At 40.7% G+C, this 20,627-nt stretch overlaps 1 long non-coding RNA gene across 1 annotated transcript; it reads right to left on the bottom strand.

Moving 5' to 3' along the window:
• Positions 1-1,381: 1,381 nt before the first annotated feature.
• On the bottom strand, positions 1,382-5,467 carry LOC144543031 (uncharacterized). The gene is made up of 4 exons (XR_013507609.1): positions 5,156-5,467; positions 4,674-4,730; positions 3,307-3,429; positions 1,382-1,902 (listed from the first exon to the last, which is right to left on the bottom strand). It is a non-coding gene; the product is annotated as an uncharacterized LOC144543031 (long non-coding RNA).
• Between the last annotated feature and the right edge of the window lie 15,160 nt (positions 5,468-20,627).

Genomic DNA, 20,627 nt, shown 5'->3' with positions numbered 1-20,627 from the left:
CCTGGTTTGTTTTTATTTATTTTCTCTCCATCTTTGGTGCTCAGCGCTCATTGCTGTGGTGTTTCTGCACTGCTCTTCCCAGAGATCACCTGTCAATCAAACCGTGTGTCCAGTACTGTGACGTCTTTTTCCTTGGATTTTCTGTTGATGCAGTTTGAGTTTCTCTTTCCTTTGTCTGTTCAGCCATGGTGACTATCACTGCTCATGCTAACTGCCCAGGGTTCTCTATGGCACCAAAAAGAGTTCTGCTATGGTACAAATCTAAGGAACCATTTTCTAGTGCTGTATAGCAGTGGTTCTCAACACGGGGTCCGGGGACCACCAGAGGTCCTTGAGGGGGTTCCAGGGGGGTCCCCCCAGCAATGTGTACTAAATTAGGGGTCCTTGATATGAAAAAGGTTGAGAATCACTGCTATATAGAACCCTTTTTGTTAAAAAGTGTATAGGTGGCCCTTCCTTATCCAGTTAGTTGGGTATTAGTTGTCCAAGACATTTTATTCAAGTAATTGTTGTTGTTCATGTTTTATTTTCATGTATTGGTATCATTGGTATAGGCAACAGCAGACTGTTTCTCATACTTGCAGAAAGTATGATACACAGAGTTATAGTGAAAAGTTTATTCCTGCTGGCATGGTGTGATTAACTGATTGATTTTGCAGAACTGTTTGCACCAGTAAGCCTTTTTCACACATCGACTATGGCTGGCCCAGTATCTGGTTCACAAACTGATTAATGTACAATAGCCTTTAGATCCTAAATTACTCTTACAAGTGACAAGCCGAGCCATCAGCTCATAAAGCATGCGAGCCGAGCCCCGCAGCCCGCACAAAGGAGAACACATCTATCTCTATTTCCGGTGATCTTTGCCTGCGTCTGAAAAATGTATTGCATTTGCATACGTTCGGCTCAGTAGATAATCTATTATTAAACCCCAAGTGAAATTACCTGGTTTTAATAAATGATAAGCCTCGCCACCTGTCATTCACATTCATCATATGAGAAAGATGGAGATCACAAGTCAGATATGAAAGTGTCAATCAAGTTCATTATTTTTCTATTAATATCTTTTTTTTTTTTTAAAGGTTTTGTCCCAATGTATAAATTAGTCAGATGCAGCCATTGGTCATGCACAAGATGCATTCTCATTATTCTGCTCAGTACTCTACTGCCATCTAGTGGAGTTTAGCAGTACTGATCCTTACTGGTTTTTAAAAAATAAGCACATAAACTGTCTTAGAACACCAAAGTCACAACATTTATATTGTGATGTGATTGCAATCAGTAATTCCCTTCTGCGCAGGGCATCGCTATGAATGTAAATATCACCAATCTTTTTTAAGGCTTTAATCACATTCAGAAAAATTGTCATGTGTTTTACAAGGCAAGTCTTCTGTGTCACATTGCAAAAAATGACAAAAGTGAAGTGATTTTATCTTGTTTCCAGACCTATTAGCTTATTTCATGATATTTTTAGTCAAATTATCTCACTGCACTGGCAGATAATCTTGCTGGTTTCAGTAAATGTCACTTGATTCATGCCAATGTGACTTCTTCAAGAAATCATCATAAAACAATGAAAAAAAATCTTGAAACAAGAAACTTTCTCCAAGACAATTTCACTTTTACCAAGTAAATATCCTTAAACAAGTTATATTCTCCTGGAAAAAAAGTCAAATTTGTTGAAACTGGTAAAATGATCTGCCAGTGCAGTAAGATGATTTAATTTGTTTATACAGCAGTTGGTTATACAGTTTGAATAAAAGCTGAAAACAAATTTGGTCCCAGCCTGCCGTGGAGAAACTCAGTTACAGAGGTCGGTGCTGCAGCAGTGAGCCGCCACATTAGGCATGTTCATGTAGCCCTGGCACACCGCCATGTTCATGCACTGACGGAAGGAATTGTCTGGAGGAATGAAATACAAAGAACAGGGTAAGACATGTGTAAGGCTTTTGGAAACATGTTACAGTGTCTTGAAACTGTTGGCAGCATTGTTTAGATTCTATTTAATTGCTTTTATTGTTTTATTATTTCCATCAACAACCTTATTTCCCCATGAGGATGAATAAAGTTTCATATTATTTTAAACTTAAAGGTGCAACGTGTAGCATTTTTGCACATCAATATATCATTGTCAAATTACTTGTGATGCCTTTGTATAATTACAGTAAACAAATGAGACCATGGTGGAGACGATTGGTAGCCTCTATTTCACACCAGTGGTATTGTTAGTGCTGGTATTTAAGACCACATTTCCCATAAACCCTGCTGCTTCCTGTCACAAAGAAGATGCTACTTTCTTTGGTTTTACTGAAGAGGATAAACATGTTGGAAGTGATTTTTCCATCAACCTTTCTCTCCTTCCACCATCTGCCTTTGCCAGAAGCTCTGAAAGCTTTAGCTCTGTTTGCTCTGGAAGAACAGCGGCCTCTTCCTGTTTTGTGCCGTAAAGCAATCCATCAGATTTCCCGCCAAATCTGACTCGGTGGCACACAATAATACAGTGTAGAGGCTGGCAATCTTCTCGGTCTTGTTTGTTAATGCTAATTATTCTAATGTCTCCTCATCATCTGATTTATTGATGTTAAAATGCTATACATATACCTTTAAATGAATGTAATAGTAGCCTATATGTAACTGGGTTTAAACTCTGCAACAGAGTTAAAATTGTTTGAAAACTCAGTTAAAAACTTCAAATACAGAGCGTGTATAGTGTACTCTCAATTTTTTAAGTGAGCCCAGAACAAGTGATGAATGATGGCATGGTCGCATTAGCATCACATAGTCAATCCAAGTGATCAAAAGAGAAAAACAAACAGAGGGGCCGGGTGAAGTGCTTTAAACATGGCAGCGGGCCACACACTCGACCTCTGCTCATAGGTTCCCATCCAAATGAAATATTTTTAGATCATAAGCGAACCAACTCTGAAAATCTGTTTAGTATTCCTGTCAGCTTGTCGTGAAATTAGCATCTCACATTTTGGGCTGTCACCGCTGTCAGCAGAAAGGGAAATGGTAAGAAAGGCCTGTGTGTATATCCCATTTTATGCACTTTTAGACCAAAATCATTCAATTCAGCCCACGGAAACATCACAGGTCTTATTTTACTGGTTCTGACTTACATCTATATTAATTCATTACCATCACCCCTGCTGAAAAAAACAACACACCACTAAAAATATCAGTCTCCCTCCTCTCAACCACAATAAGAGCGTATTCCCATCTTTTATATGGTTAAAAAATGGTACACACCTGGTCGCCCCCCATACATATACATAGAGACACTGATAGAAAGGCTGATAGACTCACGCAGCGGGTACAGGAACAGGACGCTGGCACAGGCGTTATTGGTCCGCGAGCAGGTCTGGACGCTGGTGGGGCTGCAGAGGTCACCGCTCTTGGAGAAACAATAGTTACACTTCAGCGCCTCGCCTGGGAACAACACACACAATAATATGACAGAGGTTAGATCACACTCCCACGTGCGTCGCACGATAGGATGAGGTTCGGCGAAACTTTAATGATACCCGTGGGATTTGTCTCGTTGCAGCAGCAAGCTGTAATAGGATAGAAAAATGGAGGAATATGGCAAATAGGGAGTATTAAATATAACGCAACTACACTGGAACGTGTTAAGTAGAAACTTTGAGTGTATGGAAAAATTAATGAGCCACGGCATTATGAGGATTTGCAAAACAACAGCGGTAGAATATACAGAGGCAAAGGAAAAAATGAATGAAAAATATGTACAATGTGAAAATATCCCAACGATATATTAGATAAGTGAAAAGTTATACAAAAAATCAAGGTATATGCAATATATAACAAGAATATTAAAATATGAAGAAAACACATATGGGAATTTACAGACACTCCTTAGTAGCACCAGCAAATCATATCTAACACATAATACAACATATAATTAATCTATAATAGTGTACCTGACTTATTGATAGCTATGTAAAATTCACACTGTTAGTACTATTGGGGTCAAATTGTTAAAAATTTGTTTGAGGTTTCTTTGGTGAACAACTTTCAAAGCTCATGTATAAGTTAAGGCACTAAGAGCCAAGGTGCAAAAGTATAGTGAATGAAAGTTGGGTTAGGCTGATAAGGTATATGGGGCTGATATTGGCATTTTATTAAGTATCAGATATCAGCCAGTCAGTGTTAGGTAAGGTGAGCACAGCTACATACCAACAGTCTGCAAAATCTGCAATGAAATTTGATTTTCTTTCCAAATTTTATTCATTTGTTTAATTGTTCAATAATGCATTTTTTTTTGTAAATTGTGGCTTCATTTACAGGCTTATTGTATCCCAGAGTTTCCCCTAACATTGAACCGGTGGGGTGGGTCACCCTGCTCCAAACAGCTGCTAACAAACCTAGAATTTCATTAGTCTGGCTTTCAATGGAGTTTTAGTGTCCCATGATGGTCTAAATGCTGTTTCAGAGGCTTTTCTCCATGACAAGAATACAATTCTGGTGGAAACATGGAATGATTTATGATTTATCTGGAATTTTGTATGCATGGAAATGGTCAAATTTAAACATTTAAAGTTGAATATCAGCACAAAATATTGGTTGTTGTCAGCTTCAATACGAAAATACTGGCTGTGGCCTTCAAAAACCCACATCGGTCAAACCCTAAGTGAAAGGCAGAGAAGCGCACCCACCTTGATACAGAGTCAGCAGGACAAGGATGGCACAAGCGGCAGCTCTCATTATTCAGTCTGGAAATTAAACAATACAAGAAAGTGTGAGTTAAAGGAGTACTGTGATTTTTTGGGAGATTGTCCCATTGGTCAACTTAGCTGTTAAGTGATGGGAACACTGACACCAAAATCATCCATGTGTCCTGGTAGATCATTGGCTCTGGTGCTCCATGCTAACAATTTAGCGTACACTACGTTGAGTGATAGTAGGCTCCATGCTAACACTTTTTAGTGTACACTATGTTGAGTGATAGTAGGCTACTAGCATTATCTCAAAAGTGAGACTTAACAGGTAAGCATTGAAAAAACTTTGAAAATAGCCAGCCTGTTTCATATTAAGTACTGACAACTGAAAACACATTTCATAAGCTTGAAAACAACTGTAAATGTACAAGCTATACTGAATATTACATTTAAAAACTGCATTGGTAATAACTCGTTACCTTTCGAGATGGTCTGTCCAAAATGTTTGTCTCTTCTTTCACCAAAGACATGTTGGTTTTACCCCGCTGCCTCGCCTTTAATACTGTTGCTCCATCACCTCCAAGGACCTGGTTGCTTCAAGTGATAAACAGTCATTGGTCAGGACCAATTGCAACATAACGTGCTTTCCTGCAGTGATTCAATACTTGAATCGCTCATTGCCTGCAGGGCCCTGTTGTTGAGAAATTTGCAGCTCTTTTGATTTTGCTTGATTTACCTATCATTCCATTGTTGTACTATGCTTTTAATGGTGCAATAAACAGGACAAAATAACAGCTTTCTCACAGTGTGCCTCGCTGTACAAATAAAGGTTGAAAGAATGCATAAATGTGACATCTCATTTGTTCCTTTTTTATTAGTGTTGCTTCCTTGTTTTGTTCAAACAGTCATAACTGCAGTTCCCGTTTGAGTCTGACCAGTAAGCTTTGAACAATGCTGACACTGCTATTGGTGATGTTGCTGAATTTTGCCATGGCAGAAGAGATGTATGTTGGGTTCAGAAGTGTACAATGATCTGCGCCAAGCTAATTCATATATACAAGCAGTATTTGTGATGTGACGAGAAAAACAACCATGTTTTCAATTGTAGGCCATGAGAGCAGAAATTGTAATGGCATGGATCAAACAGTATAATAACTCATTTGTTTTAAACTCCATAGAGTACCAAATGGGTGGGGTTTACTGCATCAGGACAATTCAGATAGTGTCAGATAAGTTGTCAAACACAGATAAGTATCTCTCATCTCTTCTCTTCCACATCGAATATTCATATTTTCCTATGGATAATTCCATAGAGATCTCTCCTGCAACTTGAGTCACAGCAGTAACACAATCTAGCACTGAGACAAGGTAGATGAGTGTAGACGTCTACCTAAAAGTCCAGGTGCAATGTACATGAATCATTCTGATTTTTATCAAAGTGACACACTTGATATACATGTACGGATACTCTAAAGATTTCAGAATTAGAGTCATTGCAAAAATGGCACCAATCGGAAGTGGTGGCCATTTTTCTTTCTGCCATTACCAGTAAATGGGTTTTCCTCCAGGGTCAGTTTGGAAAAAATGTGCCATCATGTAATGGCAAATTCAATGATATTTTGCATAGAAACACAACAAACAATGCCATTTTACTATTCATGACAATCAAACAGCAGCAGATGGGGGGGAACCTCATTTACTGGTAATGGCACAAAGATAAATGACCGCCAAAGTTGATCGGTGCCATTTTTGCGACGACACAAATTCTGAAAATATACAAGTTTTGAGGCCTTGTACAGGAGGCTCAGTGGTCACAGTCATTTCACTACATTAACACACTGGTGTTCCATACTTCCCCATTCACAGTGTCCAGACACACCACAGACAACAAAAGTGAACTACCAAAGTCTACATTATCAGTCAGCACAAGCACAACTGACATACTAATGCATACAGTTTCTCCCATAGTACATATTGCACACCATAGCCTTAATTTCCCCCTCAACATAAATGCTATTCTTTCTTCATCCTGTTGCCTGCAGCGATGGCTTGTCTGCTGGGATGTAGTCTCAAATTGACAAATTATGCTTTTGATGGTTTGTTGTATGAAGGTATGGGGTGAATTTAGATGGACTAGATTTGTGTCCGTGAACAATCCCCTCTAAATGCTAGAATAAAGAGAGTTAAGACTTTATTCTGTGATTCAAGCTAGCAGCACTTAACTATGGTTCTCTATTGACAATGAATGGGTGAGAAATATAGACAACAGAGCAGTACCGTGAATTAATTTCATATTTTTGTCTGAACAATTGAAATCTGTGTGGGCAGGCTAAATCTCTCCTCTATGGATCTACAGTAGTAGATGCTACCTGGAGACTTGAGAGGCATATGCGTTTTGTCTAGAAGAATATAATAATAATAATAATAATAATACCTTTATTTATATAGCGCTTTTCAAAACAAATTACAAAGCACTTTACATACAATTAGAAAAAAGGCAATGGGCAAACAATAAATAAAAATATTATGATAAAATACAACAAAAGATAAAATAACCAAAAAAACAAAAAACAAACAAACAAACAGTAAAATCAATAAAAAGCAAGTCTAAAATAGTGAGTTTTTAGAAGTGACTTAAAAGAAGACAATGTGTTAGCTTCCCTGATCTCCTCCGGCAGGTCATTCCATAACTGAGGGGCCCAAACAGAAAAGGCCCGATCACCTTTAGTTTTAAGGTTAGACCGAGGAATGGCCAGGAATGACCTATCAGAGGATCTCAGGTTGCAGTTGGGCTTGTAGGAGTTCAGGTGGTCAGCTATATATTCTGGAGCTAACCCTCTACGAGCCTTAAAAGTGATCATTAGAATTTTAAAATCTATTCTAAAACGGACTGGGAGCCAATGAAGTGATTTTAAAACCGGTGAGATGTGTTCTCTCTTGTTGGACCTGGTTATGAGTCTGGCTGCAGCATTTTGAATCAGCTGAAGTTTATTGAGGTTTTGTTGTGTGAGGCAGGAGAAGAGTGCATTCCAGTAATCTAACCGGGATGAGATGAATGCATGAACTACTGTTTCTAAGTTCTTGGCAGATAAGAATGACCTAATTTTTGTAATTTTTCTAAGTTGGAAAAAATAAGATTTGACAACAGAATTAATATGCTGGTCGAAATTGAGATGGTTATCAAAGATGATACCCAGGTTTCTACAAGAGTTAGTAATGTTAGATGAGAGGGGACCAAGATGGGAGGAAATGTAACCTAGTGCAGCGCCATCTTTGTTTTCATCAGCGCTTACGTCACGAGAATGGTTGTTTACTAGGAAGTAGGAATACAGTACTGGAGTTCAGACTAGTTAAGTGTTGGTACAATGGATTTGGAAGGTTTTGATGAGATCGAAAGACCCACAAACCAAGTCAGAAACCCAACAGCGTATGCTTTTGAGCCTATTAGAGCAAATGCAGTGTTAAAACCAGCTCATACGGAGGAGAATGATGAAAGGATGCCTGAAGTTGAAAGTCAGCACATTGGAAATACTAAGTGGTGCCAGTGCGGGGCTTGTAGCCCGATGCCAACCCACCTTGAAAGTATGTGCTGCCAAGAGGTCAATTTGGAGCATCTCATACGAGATCGCTGTATCACGAGCAACCCGACCTTTCAAATGTTGTGTCGAGAGAGAGAGGTGTTGGAGGTCTCAGTGTTGTCCCTGAGGGACATCTGTGCTGAGACACTGGAACGCCCAATAAACAGCAGGTGAGCTTGCCAGAATAACTACATTCAACAGTCGTGGGAAGGTGCTTAGAGCATACCAAAAAACCAAACCACACAAAACACAACTCTCCAAGTGTGTGCTGTGCTACTGTCTCCATCAACTACTGTCTCCATCGACTCCATCAAAAGCCGTACCACAACAAATGCGTATCAAGTCGCTGCTAACCAAGCTAGCCTAATCCAGCGGTCATGGCCAGACGCCACCATATCAGGATCAATATACCATTCCCACCTATAAGTCAAGTCAAATCTAAGCACTTTCTGCATCACGAAGCAGGCAGACGCACAGGCAAAATAAATAAGCGGTATGAGTCACCATCAGAAGACTTGTCGGGTTGATCGCGACATTTCTCCCGGCCGGAATGTCGCGATTCGGGTTAGATATCTGCTGCAGCTGAAAACCGCAGGGTTTTGTGTTCGTGCACCTATCCTCCTCTCCGTGTGGATAATACATTTTTGATCCCTGATGTGGAGACACTAAATACTGAATCATGCTGGCACTTAGGTAAAAGTTTGGGCACGAAGATTCAGCTCCCTCCTCAATGACAGAATTGGCTTATCGGCTAGTTGATAATGCTAGCATGTTCGCCATAGATGCTGATACCGTAAACCAAGATCAGTTCACTCTTCAGCCTAGCCCTGTTGGGACTGGCACTACACTGTGTGGGTGCCAGTCCAGAGTCCTTCAGTTAAAAAACCTGTGTTTTAAAAGTTGTCCGGCACTTTGACGAGGTGCCAGAAAGGTTTCCAAACCGAATTTTGCCAATCTGACAAGCTTTCTGGGGTCCTTGAACCCTTTTCTGTTACATGAGTAAATCATATTGTTTGAAAGTATTTGCAATAAAATATAAAATCTCACCTTTGTGTAGCTTGTCCTAGTTGTTTTCATATGGATATCTTTTGGCTGCCACTCTTCTTCTACGCCTCTTCCTTGTGCGGTGAGCTGGAAAACATGCTCTTTGCTGCCCCCTTTGGTTTTCCAGCTGTTTTTTTCCACTTTATTGCAAATACTTTCAAACAATATGATAGTCATAGTCGTGGGATGAATGATGCAGCTGTGAAGGCCAGCTATGTCACTGCCAATGAAATCGCATTGACATCGAAACCGTATTCTGAAGGGGACTTCATTAAAACATGCATGTTGAAGGCAGCTGAACTGGTATGCCCCGACAAGCGTCAGGCATTTGCTAATATAAGTTTGTCGAGACAAACAGAGACAGAATCACAGACTTGGCGCAAGACTTGGACACTCAATTGAAGGAGAAGGTTAAGACATTTATTTGTTTTTCCATCGCAATAGATGAGAGCACCGATGTTAATGATGTGGCTCAGCTTGCAGTTTTCATCCGAGGTGTTGATGAATCTTTGAATGTCACTGAAGAGTTTGTTGGACTGATGCCGATGATGGACACAACTACCGCTAGTGACATTTTCACTTGTTTGGTTGGATCTTTGGACAAGCTAGGAGTGGATTGGGCTCGCGCTGTCAGTCTGGCCACTGACGCCGCACCGTCAATGTGGGAAGAAAGCAGGGTTTGTTGCAAAATTCCAAGAAAAAGTCCAATCAAGTGGAGGTAAAGATTGTTGGGCTTTTCATTGCATTATACATCAGGAGTCATTATGCAGCAAATCACTTAAAATGAACCATGTGATGAGTGTGGTTATCAAAACAGTGAATTTCATTCACGCAGGAGGACTCAACCACCGCCAGTTTGATGTTTTGCTGACTGAGCACAATGTTAGCCATGGCCTACTCTACCATACAGATGTGAGGTGGTTAAGCCGGGGAGCTGTACTCCAGCGTTTTTATGAGCTGCGCACGGAAATTGGACTGTTCATGAATCAAAAGGGGAAAGCGGTGACAGAATTGGATGATCCCAAATGGATTCAGGATCTGGCGTTCATGGTGGACATCACTGAGCACTTGAGTGTTCTCAACACAAAGCTGCAAGGTCGAGACAAACTTGTAACAGAGTACTACGATAGCATCCGTGCATTTCAGCAGAAACTAAGTCTGTGGGAGTCGCAACTTGCAGAGAACAATCCTGCACATTTCCCCTGCCCTAGAGACATCAGTAGCGCAGGCGGGGATGACATCCTGGATCAATACAAGATCAACATAACAGGGTTGAAGACTGAGTTTCATCTGCGTTTTCAAGTACTGAACCAACTTGAGCCGAAAATCAAGGCGTTTACCTCGCCATTCACTGACGTGCCAGTGGACCTGCAAATGGAACTGATTTACTTACAGTGCAATTCTGTGTTGAAGGACATATTTGCCAATGTAGGTCTTAACACATTTTACCAGTATCTTGGACCAAGGTATCTAAAACTGACAGCCTTTGCCTCAGAGATTTTGTGCATGTTTGGAAGTACCTATATTTGTGAGCAAGCATTTTCTGTTATGAATATAAATAAGTCAAAACTGCGCTCTCGCCTGACACACAGACACTTGAATGACATAATGAAAGTTTCCCTTGCTCAAAGGCTCACTCCTGATGTTGATGAGCTGGTTAAGGCGAAAAGATGCCAGGTGTCTGTGAGTTCTAAGAAGTAGCCTAAACTAACTAGTCCCCCATATTGCCTTTATTTGTGTTTCACTGAAGTGAACTTTTTTTTCAGCCAGCAGTATGAATGTGCAGTAGCCTGAGACATCTATTGTCATTCAGTCAGTAGTTCATTAATGACAAGCAAGTCAAACAAGGGGCATTAGCAGTATGTGTCTTTGCACTATGTTTACTGTCATAAAGTAACACAAAGCAATAATAGCCTTGTTTGTCTATTAGGCTATATTCATACTGATAACCCAGTAAAGATGATTAGAATAAGCATTATTATGAAAATAATTAGGCACATATTAGTAATAACAAGTGATTGGATGTTTGTGATGTATTGGTCCGGCCCCCTTAATGTGAGATTTTGACCAATGTGGCTGTTACGTCCGTATGTACATGTGTGATGTATTCATGTGTTGAGGTGTTCTCCAGGTTCTCCTCTAACTACAGGTCCCGCCTCCATTGGTCAACCTGGTCCCTGCTTCCATTGGTTGGCATTGCTCCTGCCTTCCCCCATTGGCCCCAGGTGTGGTGCCTGCAGCCAATGGTCGACCAGCCCAGAGTATTTAAGGCCATTGTACAGCAATGATCTGTTTAAACAGACGAGAGTGTTGCGGGTTCCCTCCCCGACTCGTACTTTGATGTTCACCCGAAACGAGATGACAAATCGGCTTCTAAATTAGATGGCTACGCGCTGCAATCTGCTAACGTTACAGCAGCGAAATCGCAAGGTAACGTAACGTTAACGTTACGTTACTCCCTTCATTGAAAATGAATGATTTCCGCCGGATTGCCGTGTATGCGATCCAGTTGGTGTGTTTTGAGCCTGAGCCCTAGACACAGTCAGTGCATCCAAGATTGATACACGGCTGGCTAGGCAGTTGGTAGTCATAATCTTGTCTTATATAATCAATAAACAATCAGCAGTGTCTAACGTTAGCTCGCTATCTGTCATTGATGGATGGCCAGCAGTAGCCTAACGTTGCTGCTCTTAAAAAAAAAAAACATTGATATACCTTAACGTTACTGTAACCACACACACAGAGAGAGAGAGAGAGTTGATAATTACAAGTTGATAATGAAATTAATAATATGAATAATAAGAAAACCCATTGATATACCTTAACGTTACTGTAACCACACACAGAGAGAGAGAGAGTTGATAATTACAACTTGATAATGAAATTAATAATATGAATAATAAGAAAACCCATTGATATACTTTAACATTACTGTAACCACAGAGAGAGAGAGAGAGAGAGAGTTGATAATTACAACTTGATAATGAAATTAATAATATGAGTTATAAAGAGTAGTTTCATCTGCAATTCATGTAGGGCTATAAGGCATTTTCTGACATCTGTATAATATGCTTACCTCTTACAGATATGAAGAATACCAGATGAACAAAAGCATCACAAATGAACCACAACAGCCTTCAGTCTCACAGTTCATGGACACCCGTGTAGGGCAGTACAGCATGAGTCATCCACAGCAGAAAGCTATCACCAATGCAATACTGTCCGACTTGGTTACTGATTGCAACTTGCCCCTGTCTATTGTGGAAAACAAGAGTTTCCGGCACTTTCTGACAGTAGTTGACAGTAAGTACAACCCAGTGTGTCGCAGAATATTGACATCAAAAGCAGAGAACCTTGCTGCAGAGAGACGTTCAAAATTGAAAACTCAGTTGAGCAACACAGACCTTGTTTCAGTCACCGTGGACATTTGGTCCGACCGAAAGATGAGGGGGTTCCTTGGTGTCACTGTGCACTGTATAGAGAAAGACGCAGAGAGGATACAGCTAAGGTCCAATCTCTTGGCCTGCGACCGCTTCAAAGGCTCACACACAGCTGAAAGAATCTGTGAGCAATTTGAGGCCATATGTGATGAGTACAACATTAAAGATAAATTGGACTATATTATTAGTGACAATGCCGCCAACATGCGGAAAGCATTCACGGTGTGCTTCCCCATTGAACAAGAAGATGAAGTACATGACGAGGATCATCTTGATGACCCAGAGCTCTGGCATGACCTAACCCTGGAAGATCAGCAAACAGTAGATACTGCTATGGCAAAAAAACAGCGCTTGCAGTGTTTTGCGCACACTCTCCAGCTGGTGGTGGGAGACGGTTTGAAAGAAACGAAAGTGACAATTCCTTCTCTTTCAAAGTTATCAAAACTCAGCTCATTGCTGCACACGAGCACAACTTTCAAAGATGTGTTTGATGCTGAATTTGGGGAACAAAGAGGCAGCCCTGCTGCTGTCAACACAAGATGGAACTCGACACTGAGGCAAGTGAAGGCAGTTCTCCAATGTGATCATCTAAAGCTCTGTCATGTTCTAGAAAAGGCTGGGCACAAGGAGTTGTCGTTCACAGCACGGGAGTGGAATCTGTTGAAGGAGTTGGTGGACATCCTGAAGCCGTTTGGAGAAGCAACAGATTTGACACAGGGGGAGAAGATAGTCACAATCAGTTCTGTTGTTCCTTCTGTCCTGTCCCTGAATCATCACCTTGAGAAGCTGAAGCCTCAAGTCCGTTTCCTGAGCGGCCTGGTCAGAAGTCTCCAGGCATCCCTGAACAAAAGATTTCTTGGAATCTTCATCAATGTGAAAATGGCCAGGACACAAGATGGAATCGCTGCCCCCTTTTCAGATCCAGTCTACCTCAAAGCAGCTGCCTTGGATCCAGCCTTTTCTCTGATGTGGGTGGAGCACCATGTGCTGGTCAATCGTGAGGTCACGGCAGAGGTGGCACAACGAGTGAAAGGTAAATATTATTGAGTTTAATGTAACTTTTTTTCTCATAATTTGATCTAATTGACTGCAACAATAATACTTTTTCAGTTTAACCCACTGCATCACCAACACTAATAGTAATAATGGCTCTTTTGTTTCTGCTATTTTTTTTACATGTTTTGCCAGAACTGATCCTGCAGGATGCTGCAGAGACTGAGCAACCTGTGCCTCTTGTTGATGAGGAAGAGCGAGAGGACCTTGGACAAGGGGAAGGGTTGTTTTCCGCATACCATAAGAGGCAGAAGAAGGATGTTGGGACCACTCCAGCACTACAGCTAAGTCACTACCTTGACATATCGGAAGGCAGGAACGGCCTCTTGTTCTGGGCAATGAACATGAAGGCTCTTCCTTCACTGTTCCGAGTGGCCATCAGGGTCTTGGCAGTGCCTGCCTCCAGTGCTCCGGTGGAGCGAGTTTTCAGCCATGGTGGCGTCATACTGCGGCCCCATCGTGCACAAATGACTGACAGACTTTTGGCGAATTTGGTCTTTTGCAAATGCAATGCATCATAGGGCCCTGAGATAACAGAAAAAGCACAACCCTGTGGGTGAATGAAACTGTTTATGCATTTGTTATGTTTATGCAACTGTTGTGTTTATGCAACTGTTATGTTATGTTTATGCAACTGTTATGTTATGTTTATGCAACTGTTATGTTATGTTTATGCAACTGTTATGTTATGTTTATGCAACTGTTATGTTCTCTCTCTCACACACACACGCACACAGATTATTCCTCCATAAAGTAGGTGAGTAACTCTAGAACTATATTCTAGAACCTATCTGTGGCAGACTGGCAGACTGCCACACTATCCATTGTTTTTTTTTTACATTTATCTTTTTATTTCATTTAGACATAAAACATAAAACATGCAACAACATACAATATCACTTTAAAGGAAGAATAGTCTTACAGAAAATGTCTTACAAATTTGGGAAGAGAAAGTTATAGACTTTGTTCCAATATGAGATTAATTAAATACAACAAGACAGGACAGAAACATACAAAATTTATTCTGTTGTGGTACTGGTTAATAGTGCGGGCACTGTGTGATAGTATTTCACCAAAAACAGAGGGGAATCGAGGCGTAAAAGAGCCTCATGCTAACAAAATATTCTAATCTCTTTGTGATTATAAAATTGAATATTTGATTCTGAGTAGTTTTCTTTTTTTGTTATGATCTGGACAGTGTTTCATTGGCTTACTGAGAGTTGACTGATATATTTCACCGTCTTTGGAACCAACACCCTAATCAGTCGCAAAGATGAACATATATGTATATATAAATATACTGTACATATATTTGTTTTTGTCTGTTGATGTCACCATTGACGTGGTGTCTCACCCCCACCACCCCACCCCACCCCACCCCTGCCCAAGGCTATAGGCTGGCACATATTGATGTTTCCTCCATTACTGCCTGAGGAGGTGTGCATCCAGTTGCAATGCATTACTCTACGTGTGCATGGATTGTATCCATAACCCACTTATATGCTATGAAAGTGCAATGTCAGCACTACTTTTTTTTTATGATTAAGTTCAGTCGCACTTGTTTTAACAAACTTCTTTTAACAAATAAATACATATTTTAAAAAGCATTCATGATTTGTGTAAATTTAATATATTATTACTCTGTTAAAATGGCATTACATTTGGTGAAGAGCGCATTATGACTTGTTTAGGACTCGAAACTCAAAGTTTAGGACTTGGGACTTGACTTGGGACTTGTCAGTCTTGACTTGGGACTTGACTCGGGACTTGCCTGTCTTGACTTGGGACTTGACTTGGGACTTGAATGCAAAGACTTGAGACTTACTTGTGACTTGCAAAACAATGACTTGGTCCCACCTCTGAAAAATACTATTAAGCGGCTACAACTTATTTAAAATGCTGCCGCTAGAGTTCTGACTAGAACAAAAAAATCTGAACACATTACCCCAATTCTCAGGTCCCTGCACTGGCTCCCAATTAAGCAAAGAATTGACTTTAAAATATTACTGCTTGCCTACAAATCACTAAATGGCCTAGGACCAGCATACATTTCCGACCTGCTTGCACCCCATGAGCCCTCCAGAACACTTAGGTCAGCTGGGTCTGGACTATTAACTGTTCCAAGAGTCAGAACAAAACATGGTGAGGCAGCATTCACTTACTATGCCGCGTACAACTGGAACAGACTTCCAAATTATGTTAGACATGGTCCAACTGTAACCACTTTTAAAACTAGGCTTAAAACTTTTATGTTCTCCATCACCTATAATTAAACTCTTAGCACTTTAACTCCAAATATATGTAAATATGTGCACGCGGTTTATGTATGTATTTACTTGTATCGACAGAACTTTTTTTATACAGATTTTACTACAGATTTTATTCAAATCTTACTGATTTTATAATGTTGCCCTTACTCTAACTTTCAGTGTTCAGAAACTCTTTACTTGTTTTTAATTTTCTTACTTTTATTTATTTACTTTTATCTTATCCATCTGTTTTTATCTCTCTCTTTTAATCATGTAAAGCACTTTGAGTTGCCCTGTGTACGAATTGTGCTATATAAATAAACTTGACTTTACCTTGACCTTGTTACTTCTTTGGAAGCTTTGTAGGGGGGTGAACTGCCTTTTTCATTTGTATTCCAGTTTTCTCGTGTTTTTGGCCAGCGAGGCAGATTAGAATTTATTTATTTTTCCTGGACAGTTTAGCGTTTTTCTGTTTTAGGCAGTATTGTATTTTTGTTTGTTGTGTTGGCCTTGGTTCCCCCTGAAGTTCGAAGCTTCCCTTATTCAGTAATAAACTGCCTTGTTTTTTGCCAAACCCAGCCGCCGCCTTATCATTTTTCCCTCAATCGTCCTTATGTTGCTTCCCTTTTTCCCCTGGACCACTTTTGGGTTGTAACAGTGGCCCCCAACCCCAACTGAGTCTGCCACCCCTGGGCTAGTGTTTCTCAAGCTGGGTACCCTAAGGGTTACCTGGGAGGACAGCATAATGATGAAAGAATGGAAAGTGGTATCATTGTCACAAATAATTGCTAAGTTTTACAACCATTCAATAAATAGTTTTATAATCCATGTGCTGCATATTTATGGCATCTTTCAATTTCATATTCCCATTAAACTACCTAATCATATTGTTCTTTTTCTATATTCTTTTCTCAAAAGATCAAAGGATCAAGTGGGTACTTGGTTGATACATACTTAAAACAAAAAAAAGTTTGAGAATCGCTGATGCAGGCTAACAAGAAAAAAAAAAAATACCACTCAATACAGTCTCAGGGGGATAGTCTGATGCAATGGCACACATTAGGTTATTATCACATAGGCCAATGTGTTGAGCAAAACTGCTTTGCTGTTTATCTTTGGTAAAAATTAAGAGCGCAGATGCATATAGATTAGATTTTAAAGGATGAGTTGCTGTTCAGCAAGTGGAAAACTCACACATCCAAAAAGGTTAGTGCAGGTGCGTCGGAGAAAAGCAGTAGAATACACAATGGAATAAACTCCCGCACTCTGCTATTTGCAAGACACCTTTTTATTATAAATGGATAAAGGATGAGTCGCTCACACACTTTCTCACAATTAATTAATTAAGATTTTTTCCCTAGAAGGAAAGTTTTGTGGTACTCGTGTTATCTGATATCTGATTATATTGAATAAAAACTTCATATCACTTTTGTGTATACCAAGTATCAAGTAAGTATTCAAAATGATACTTTTACTGCACACACACTTGAAAAATTGTATTAGTGCACCACTACTTATAACACTTGAGAATGCAATGAAGATTAGAATAGAAATGAAAAATGAACACTTGAAACATAGGGTTGGGTACTCTCTGGATAAAAAAAGGTGATGTACTCCAAAGGGCTTAGGGAGCTGTACTGATGGGCTTTCCTGCAAATCTGCTGACACTTTTTACTACTGACAATGCTTTGTCAGGCTTTTCTACTCCTCTGTGCTGGGCGATGGTCACTACTGTCTCCGCTGAGTGTTGCCTCAGTGCTGCCCGGATGGAGATCATCTCGCAGCGCTTCAGTGTTCCTGTCACAATATCCTTCCTGAGGCGGTAGTCTTTGCCCACCTTCACTGGTGCCACCACATACTGCTGAGCAGCCTTTGAGAAATGGTGCTTCATTTGCTCCTCTCCCTCTTTGGCCTTTGCAGTCTCTCTGACCACCTTATGGTTGTGGTCCAGCACAGCTACACGAAGACGAGCCTCAAAGCTCTCTCTCAGGAACTTCTTCTTTTTTGTGGCATACTTTGTGTAGAGGGAGTGGAGGGACCCAAGTGTTCCAGTGTGGATGCCCTCTGTCACCTTTTCCAGCTTTTTCAACAGCCGTTTGTCCAGCACCACATTCTGGAGGTGCAGCAGAGCTAGGAAGGAGCCATGGGCGTTTGCTCTCCTCCTCAGGGGTGTAGGGAGGGTGTTCACATTTCCTCATCATCTCACCAGATGCCCAGTGGTAGACGTTGGTGATGTGGTGCAGCACAGACATCCACTTCTCCTTAAGCTTGGTTGCACTCCCATCACATGTGCTAGCACAGTACCAGAGGTGGTTGGTGATCATCCTGATCCACTCTAGAAGGTCCTCATTGTGGCACTTCAGCAGCCTCTTTTTCACACATTTGACAATGTGCCAGAGATCATAAGCCATAACCTTCTCGCAATATTTCTGGACGGAAGGGTTGCAATCAGTTGCCAGCACAGAGATGGAGACACTATGTTCTGCCAGCTTGGCAAGGCATCTCTCCAGACCTTCAACCTCTAGCCAGTAGCTGTTCTTGACCTCGGTGACATTCACAATCTCCTGAGCTACCACCAGCCCTGACTTTGTGTCGATGAGTGAGTAGGTGCCATAGGATGCGTTGTGACCTGGGCTGTCATACCTTTAATCACCTGACACTACTAGGGGTTCATCACTTACTGCACTCATTATGGCCTCGTTGTGTAAACACCATGTCTTATTCACTTCAGGGATGACATAGGCCTTTTGGATACTGAACCACTGCCTTTTGGAGAGGCTCTCCAAGCCAATTGTTTCACAGACCTCTATGAATGGAGTGCACGCATTCCCTGTAACAAATATTGCTGCAGGTACTGATACATTACACTCCATCACACCCCTCACCAAAGGCTGGGAACGCCAGGTAGCTGTGTCAATCAATGCACTCTGTCTTCACCTTCATCCTAAACCCGCTTTTGGAAACTGTTGGTGGCTCCATTAGACATTTGCCACAATTCTCCCAATGACAGTTTCAACAGCTCTTTGGTAGATACAATGCTCTTTCTGTCTTCCAAGAGATTGGGCTCCTCATCCTCAACATCAGTCATGCTCATTTCCCTTTCTTCTTCACTCAATTGAAATTCATCATCAAGCTCTTCTAAGCTCATCTCCTCTGCACTTTCCTCATGGGACGGCCCCTCACTGCTCAGGTACTCAAATGATACTTCACTGTGCTGTGGTGATGAAGCCCTTGGCATTGGGATGCTGTCCAACAGACTGAAGTCATCTACTGATGTACAGTAAGAATGATCATTGATGACTACCATGTCATCAGTGACTGTGCCTTTGCTCACATATGCCCTTTCGCTGCCCTCACTTTTCTATTCCACTGCATCTGTCTGGGTACTGACATTCACAGTATTTCTGTTGCCATGTTGTGTATCTTGCACTTCCTGATATGCTTCGTCACTCCCTGTCAACTGGCCCTCCATCAGCTCCCTGCATGCTTCCCTGACCTTTGAAAACAGATAGATGAGTGTACTTAAAGATAGATAGTTTTATCAAAGGATAATTCCTCTAAACTCTCTTTCATCAGTCCCTTAATCAATCTTTCCCTCACACAAAACATTATAACCATGACACTGTGGTCCATGTATTTTTTGGTCATTCTATTTTCTATTCAGAAATTAAAAAAATGAAAAACTAATGATTTGATTTTCATTTCAAAATACACAAATGAAAAACTGAAATAGAAGGCATTTTCGTTTTCCTATTCAGAAACGGCAGATGCAACATTTATAAAGGACTTGATTTTCATTTTCTCCTTTACAAAACAATAATAACTAATAATAGTAAATTTTATTTCTGATAGAAAATATGTTCAAAGACCATTTTACTAATCCATCGTCCTGTATGGAACAGCTTCACCTTCCTATTCCCGAGTGCTGCGAAAGCTCCATTAAGTGGATATTAGAATAGCACATATGGGATAATAAATACGACCTACTGGCATGTAGGTCTTTGAGGTAGTTGTAGGCCTATTTGTAGAATTTTGTGGGTGTAAAAGGTTTGTTTACATGGGTAATATTTGTTAATGATAGGGTAAAATAGGTCTATAGGCTATTATGACTGATAAACAAAAGCTCATTTTCCATCTATGACTCAAACTCTTCAAGAATGTATGTGAATATATCCCACATTTATATGCCAAATAAAAAATACCAAGTAGTATTTTTGGCATATTGAAAGATGGTGGTTGTAGCTAATGACAGTGTGTCTGTTGACAGTGTGTTGCCTGACTAGCGCGTTTTTGCACCCTTTCCCTGCGGCGGAGGACAGAAAGTACCAAACAACGGAAATCCCATATTTACCACAGCCACTACTTCCTTGTTTAAGTGCTACCTCTGGTTGCACAAGAGATTGCACAAAAGCAAACAGTGATTTTGCAATTGAAGCAATGTTTGGCACTAAACTGCATCCAAATGCTCTTTCCTGGTACATGACTACACCTTCAGGCTAATACCCTGGGAGATTTTGGATCGAATATAATTCCCTGAGTGTGCAAGTTCAATGGGGCCTTTGGGACAGAGCCAGCAATATCAGTTGT

The sequence above is a fragment of the Centroberyx gerrardi genome, chromosome 21 (genome assembly GCF_048128805.1).
Source record: "Centroberyx gerrardi isolate f3 chromosome 21, fCenGer3.hap1.cur.20231027, whole genome shotgun sequence".
NCBI lineage: Eukaryota > Metazoa > Chordata > Actinopteri > Beryciformes > Berycidae > Centroberyx > Centroberyx gerrardi.
The sequence above is the reverse complement of the archived record's forward strand: the minus strand, read 5'-3'. Positions and strand labels throughout refer to the sequence as shown.